The 7,890-nt window shown below is 40.7% G+C and overlaps 1 pseudogene; it reads right to left on the minus strand.

Moving 5' to 3' along the window:
* Positions 1-3,070: 3,070 nt before the first annotated feature.
* Positions 3,071-3,188, minus strand: LOC114617816 (annotated as a pseudogene).
* Positions 3,189-7,890: the final 4,702 nt, after the last annotated feature.

Genomic DNA, 7,890 nt, shown 5'->3' on the forward strand with positions numbered 1-7,890 from the left:
GACCTTTCTGCATGTGTATTCTGCCATCAGCAGCAGCAAGAAGAAGGAGTTACTGAAAAGACAGAGTCATTTACAGGTATAGTTCTGGTAATTGTCATTTTTAGTTTTTAATTATTATGTCCTGAGTTGCTGCTTATAGGGAATGATTATGTGGTTCACAATGCTATGTTTCATGTGGTATATACTTAATATAAGTAAATAATGTATAATAAACCCTCAGAAATAATTATACTTCTCTACAGTATTTCCTACTAGACTATAGTAAGGAGTTTTTCCTCATGAATAGGTATTTCACTTTTGAGGGATAACATTTAAGGTTTTAAACAGGTATAGTACTTCCTCTCAGGGTCTTTTTATTTAGTTGGGCATTATCCATGCTTGTAGCAAAATATTTGAGAGGCTGAGGCAGGAGGATTGGAAGTTTGAGCTAGCCCAGGCTAATTAGGAGACCGGGGGTGGGGTGGGGGGGGAAGAGAATAAAGGAAAACTAAGCAATGCTTTGTAAATATCACTACAGGTTAATATTTGACACTGTAAAACTGAAATTATGTTTTGAAAGTGAACTGTTGTTTTTGGTTAAAATGATATAAAATACTGTTCTTACTCATGTCACTTCACATTCTAAAGTTTTCTTTGTGTATTATTCTAAATATAGAGACTTCAATGTGGTTTTAAAATGCCAGCCTCTTTAGAGCCCAGAGTATAGTGCTGGGGATTGACTCCCCAGCACTATATGCAACACACACACCAGAATGCCAGCTTCTAAGCTTTTCAGAGAATATATTCTTTTCCAGAGTTCTACCTTCTCTCTAGTAGGGTAAAATAGTAGTATCCAACTTAATTTAAGACCTAATTATCTAAATCTTCCTTTAAAACTTCTCTTCTTACCCATCGAGTTTCTTTGGTGTTGTCTATGTGTATGTGACCATGGGGTCATCCCCTGGGACATGGGGGAGACTACCAGTGACTATGCCCTCAAAGAGAGGAGAGTGTCTGCCAGCAGCCATTAATTACCAATAGCTCTTCAATGAGGAGTGGAGCCCTGTAGTGCCCTCTCTCATGCCCAGGCTGGAATTTAGAATTGGGTTCATCTTGTTTGAGTCTTGGTGAGGCAACCAGAGCGCTCTTTTCCATATGTGCAGTAGCCATGGCATGTCTAGAGGAGAGGAGTGACAGTGCTGCTTCCCAGTCTCTGCTTCGCACACTCTCTTTCTTCTCCCTCTTCCTTGATGTTCCCTGCATCTTGGAGTGAGGGCTTGGCATAGATGTTGCTCTATGTCTAAACACTGACAGCGTTTACTCTCAGGACTGTAGACTTAAGGACCACCTATTATAATAAGAAGCTTCTCTGATCAAGACTGGCACCACTGGCACCACTGGCACCACTGGCACCACTGGCACCACTGGCACCACTGGCACCGGGACAGACTTGTATTTAGAAGGGAATTTGACAACCTGACCATTTGGTAGGAAACCAGTATCAGTAGACCCTCCTCTTGGCCCCATGACACCCATAGTCATGGATCTGACTTTAGTAACAGTGCCTATCATGAATTTGACCTGTAGAGTAGTCCTCAAGTCCAGTCTTGTGCTATTGCTCCTGTGAGCACATTTTACCTGACAGGTGAGTGCTGAATAAAAGGACTCATATTTTTTTGACTCCATACATAGCACCTTCCTGCTATATGGAAGCTAGTCAGCAGGACAGATTAAGTTCAAGACTGATGTCTCACTATCCTGTAACCAAAGTGTGAGGCGTGCATTGATTTCCACAAAAGTATCTTACTATCTAGTTAGGTGGGGAACTAAGAGGGTATGAAGCCAGTAAGGAAATATGATTTGGGGAAGGTTGCTTTTCTGACTTAATGTTGTTAATGGTGCTTTGGGTAAATTATTTTAACTTGCAGAATTGTTCCTGCATTGAGTTAGTTAAATGTAAGTATATTAGACAAAATTCTGTGTGATATCTATGTTCTGTTTAGGTGCTCCATAAATAGTTTAAATTGTCCTTTCTCCTTGACCTTCTCTCTAAATTTGATAGAGGACAGAAACTGCACTTAATAGAAGAATAAGAATTTGTTTCCATGACCCTTCCTTAGATTTATGGTGGGGAGTACGATAGGGGCCTATGATGGCCATGTCAGGTCAGATGCAGGGTTAATTTCGATGATGTCTGCCAGCACTGTGTGTTAGGTACACAAAGACAAACCAAGCCTACAGTGAGAAAGACTCACTCTGGTTATAGACTGAAAGGTTCACTAAAACTTCCTTTTCTTTCTTTCATATACAATGCATACAAAAGAGTCATCCCACTAATTAGATTATCAAGTATTATGTTGATTTATTCAGCATTCACTGTCATGCTCCCCTTTCCTAATGCTGCAACCCTTTAATACAGTTCCTCATGTCGTTGTGACCCCCAACCATAAAATTATTTTGTTGCTACTTCCTGATTGTGATTTTTCTACTGTTATGAATTGTAATGTAAATATTTGATATTCACGATACCTGGTGGTTATGTGACCACAAAGGGATTGAGAACTACTGCTTTAAAGTATATTTTTCCTTACATCTCTCACCAAGTCTTTTACTACTCTTGATGGGTATGATAAAACCTTCTGGTTAGCAAAGAAGAAAACCAATGGTCTCTTTCTCCATTTGCATGGTTGTTTCATGTAGGGCTTTCCTGAATGTATATATCTCCAATCTATGTTGTGTTGATTTAGGCTGGTGTGTCTAAACTAAATGAAGCCAAAGCTCTGGTGGATGAGCTGAACAGAAAGGCCGGGGAGCAGAGTATCCTGCTTCGAATAAAGCAGGATGAAGCAGACTCAGCCCTTCAGGAGATCACAGTGTCCATGCAGGTGATGTTTGGGAGAGCCAGGGCCAGTAGATAAATAAGTGAAGTAGAGGAATTTTGTAGCACTTGTCAATCAGTGTGAAAAATAATGTTTTTAACTTAGATTAAAAGAGCTAGTTCATCCATACTGTCTCACATTGACCTTTAGAGAACATGCATATTATTTTCCACATAGTTCTACAGAGTTCATACTGATGGTGTCAAGCCCTCAGGTGTTGCATGTGCACTTTTATTAGCTGTTTCTGTTGGTTTATATTTTTCAAAACCCATTTTAAACTGATAAGAACAGATACTACACTTGATCTTAGCCAAAAGGCAGAGAAGCTATCAAAACCCACTTTAATTAAGGCTCTTAAATGCTTCAACCTCCCTGATAGCCCACCACCCAAAGGTAGGGAAGGATGGTGGTTAATAGGACAAAGGGGACATGGACCTGTTTAGAAATAGTTCTTTCAGGTGCAAACACCAAACATGATTCATCATCAGTGGCTTGGTCCAAAAGAAACCATGAAGATCTGCCTATTGGCACAAGTTCATGGAAGCAGCAAGAAGTCCCTGGAATATCAGGAGAAGTTCTCTTCTGTGTTTCTCTCTAAGATGTCACAACAAGAGAAGATCAGTGAAGAAAGCAAGGTGAACCAATGCAAGAGCATCATCAGTGAAGACCAGTGTTAGAGAAGCCCAACCAAGACCAGCAAGGCGAACCAATCTCAGAGCACTGTCTACTGTCGTCTGGGTTATACCTATATCCTTTACATACATCACATGTCCTCTCAAATGTTCACTCCAGCAAAATATTGCATGCCCTTCTACCAGACAGGTAGAACACCACGTGTCTAATCTCAGCAAAACATCCTCTCATAAGACAGCTTCCAGAAAAAAATATCACGTGACACAACTGAGTCTCCAATAAAACCAGAAATTCCCACTTCAGTTTCATATGTTAAATCTGTTGGACCTGTGTGTAACCGACATGTGTGTTCTGTTTCTTTGCCTGGGTGTCATGTCTGCATGTGCCCTGTGCTTTGTCCATTATATCATTTTGCCACCAGCATTGGAGGGCTGTGAAGCTGCCCATACCTTTGTGTTCTACAGCTCAGTCTTTCCTGGGAGCTGTAATGTCAGGTTACCCATGAAATATATCTTTTCAGCCCAGTTTTTCATTTGCAGAATAAGGCAGGCTTGAGAATGAACTTATGATTTTCCTTCTCCATGTTTCTGTCCTGGTGGTAAAGTAGAGCTGACTTTTGAACAAAACTTATAAATCATATTAGATCTGTGTGCCATAATTCTGTTTCATCTATTTCTCAAATACAATTTTTTTGACTGTCATGGTTATTTAGTTCATTTTTTGTTAACTTGAAACAAGCAAGAGTTATGTGGGGAAGAGGACCTTCAATTGAGAAAATTGCCTTTATCATGCTATTGACCCAAAATTAATAGAAAAAAATCAGGAAACACCGTTTTAGCAAAGGCTAATGTTTTTGTTGTTATGCTTTTAAACACTGAGTGAAGTATATGTGATTGTAATATAATCCTATTCCTGTAGGATGCTAGTGAGCAAAAGACAGAACTTGAAAGACTGAAACAGCGAATAGCAGAAGAAGTTATTAAAATTGAAGAGAGAAAAAGTAAAATTGACGATGAATTAAAAGAAGTACAAGTAAGTTAAAACTATGTGTTCTGACAAAGTTTAAAGTGGTCCTTTCACACATTCGCCCACCATTGTATTTGAGTTTAAATGCTGTCATAGCTCAGGTTATTCTGTGGCACAAATGCCAGTATGGTCTGTGCAAAGTGTCAGTCATGGAAATAGAAGCAAGCAGGAAAGCCTGCCAGACAGGAGTTGGGGCAAACTGTTACGTCTGTTTCCTGCACATTTGACTTAAGTAGCCAGGCTTTTCCTACTAGATAAAGATCCTCTTGGAAAAAAAGTATCTCAAAACAAATTAAATTTGTGAAGTTAAGATGTCAAAGTCATGATGGCTTAGTTGATCTGTATGAGTATTTTTTTTGTGTGTGTGTTTAAAAAAGTAAGGCCATTAGTAACTGTGATCATTTGACTAAAATGTCAATATGTATGTCATGATTGTAAAATGTTACTGATTTTGAAAAGCACACACATTGACAGTTCCTGATGTTTTTGTCTTTTAGCCTCTAGTCAATGAAGCTAAGCTAGCAGTTGGAAACATTAGGCCAGAATCTCTTTCAGAAATCCGCTCACTCCGAATGCCACCAGATGTAATCCGAGACATTCTTGAAGGAGTTTTGAGGTTAATGGGTATCTTTGATACATCATGGGTAAGCATGAAAAGGTAAGTTTTTTAATTTATACAGAATTTTTTTTTCACCAATGACCTTTGCCTACCTACATACATATAGTTTTGGACCACAGTGTCAGAGGTGTTTACCATGGCAGGGACAGGTAGGTCAGCTCACATCACCAGGGCCAGGAAACAAACATCTGTAGATGATGTCTCCTTTTATTCTATCTGGAGCTCCAACCTATAGGGTTGTGCTATACATTAACCCTCTCTAGAAGTGTCAGCAGTATGCTTTACTAATTCCGCAGTTACTTCTACATCCTTTCAAGTTGATTATAAAGATTAACTGTCTCAATTCTTAACCCTTTTTGTTAGCTTGGTACCCAAACACATCTTTTTAAACCACAGCGTCCCCACAAAGCATTCCATTACAAAATGCATTCTATCCATCTTCATGAGATCCCAGTCTTAGTGGTTCTGGCATTGCTTAGTGGTCCAAAATTTCTTCTTTGTCAACCTAGACTCTAGGCAATCTTTTAGCTATTAGCCCTATAGAATTAAAAAGCAATCTGTAGGCTTTCAGCAAGTAATGGCACAGCGTAAACATTCTACAAGAAAGGAATTGGGCCCAAAGTTAGTATGCAAGCCAGTATGGTAAACATTTAATCTGCCAGCTCCATGCGTGGGACATGTAATTTTGTGGTGTAAGTTACAAAGGGTTTGGGCAGCACTGTCCGTGTTCAGCTTGTGTGCGGGCAGTGCTATGCTTGTTCAGCTTGTGTGCGGGCAGTGCTATGCTTGTTCAGCTTGTGTGCGGGCAGTGCTATGTGTGTTTAGCCTGCGTGGCCTCACTCTGGGGATGACTTCTTGCCTACATGATTCTGTTTCTGCTGCCTCTGTTTCCTCAGTTCTCTGCTTTATCTTCAGCCGTACTCATTACCCTCTCAGAGCCTGTGTACATTCTGTGGCTTCTAGCATTTTTATTTGAGTTCCCTATTTCCCCATAATTATTGCATCTTGGATGCCTTCAAATTCTGCAATCACATGAACAATGCCAGGTTTCCACTAGTTTAAGCATTAGCAGGGGTGGGGGTAGGGGCTTAGATAATGTCTACTGCTGCCTCAGTGACTGATCTCCAGAAAACAGTTGTCATTGGGAACTGTGTGAGAGAAAGGTACCACAACACTATCTTCCCATAGCAGAGTCCTTCAGATGAGTTCAAGCCTTGATCCTCCTCATGCTTGAGATCCTACCAAACGTTATATGCTTTGTCCCAGAGCATATTGAATCATCCATCTACCTACCTACCTACCTACCTACCTACCTAATCCATCCATCCATTCTATGGAACCTCATTCTTTTTTTGGGAAAACTGTGGGATTTTTAAATCTTTCTGCTTTTCTTTTGCTTGCAATTTTTTCCTTAAACCAAAAACAAAGCAGTCAGTGATAACCTAGATTCTAGGACACCTTGAAATTGTGTCCACTATATGACTAAACTCTGACCACTAAATATACTCTCACACAGAGCCACCGGACAGGGAAGAAGATATACTCAAGATGCAGGTCATTCTTACTGTTTGACATCTCATGAGCCATCTTTCTTATTGACATTCCTTTCTGTCTTCTAATCTCCTGCCAGCATCCAGCAAGCTTTGCTTACCCATATCAACAAACTTACCTTAGTTTCTCCCACAAAGCATTCCAGAGGCTCTTCACCATGTTAGTGGGACTGTTTCCAGACACACTTCCACTCCCACTGTCAATATCTGTATTCATTTGTCCATTCTCACAAATACAGTAACTATGTGAACTGAAGGTTCTCCTCCCACATCTTTAAGAAATTCAGTCTGAACATGTTAAGTAGCATGTGTGTGAAGTCACTGCTAGCAGTGACGAGGTTAGGTCCCTCTGGTTTCATATTTCATAGTCCTGGAGGTAAGGATCACTGTAAGAATTGCTTGGCCTTACTAGAATCCAAGTTGACATGTTATACTTCTGGGGCTTTATTTCCTGGACTAGGGCATTTCTTTCCAAGAATCCGTCTCTTAAGAAAGAAGCTTACTGTTCTGACAGTGTTATCTGATGAAGTCATTCCCAAGTCTTGCTCCGTTCATCATGTACTCCAATGGTTAGTAGTAAGGGGTTCCATCCGTAGTTTTGAAGAGCGTTGTTCGCATGTCCACCCCATGCTCAGCACTACCTTGTTAGGTTGCTCTCTTAGTTACTCTCCAGTTGCTGGGATAAAGTACTCTGACAGAAGCCACTTAAGGGAGAAAGGGCTTGGATACCACTCACAGTACAGTTCAAGACTGCAGAAGCTTGATGCCGCTGGTCGTGTTAGCTCCAGTGTCAGGAAGCAAGGGAGACAACTGCTAGAGGTCAGCTTGCTTTCTCCTTCTCTATGGTCGAGGGTCCCAGTCCCTGGGGCTTCTTCCCACTTGTTTTGCCTAATCTGGATAATCCCTCATGTTAGAGAGTATTCTAATCTAGAGAATCCCCGAAAAATCTCCTAGGTGATTCCCAGCCCTGATGAAATGATAATATTAACTTCACATTGGCTAAACCTCTGAGGCATATTTCCCTTTATATTTCCTTAAGAAATAGATGCATGATAGCATCCCACCCTGAGGTCATCTCACCATGAGGATGTGCCACCATAAGGGGGGCCCACTATGAGCATGCCCAACTATGATAGCAGCCCAGTGTGAGGACATCTCACAGCTAGAGGAGTCTAGTGTGAGGACATCCCACAGCTAGAACAGC

Source organism: Grammomys surdaster, unplaced genomic scaffold, assembly GCF_004785775.1.
Source record: "Grammomys surdaster isolate TR1022 unplaced genomic scaffold, NIH_TR_1.0 138, whole genome shotgun sequence".
Lineage (NCBI taxonomy): Eukaryota > Metazoa > Chordata > Mammalia > Rodentia > Muridae > Grammomys > Grammomys surdaster.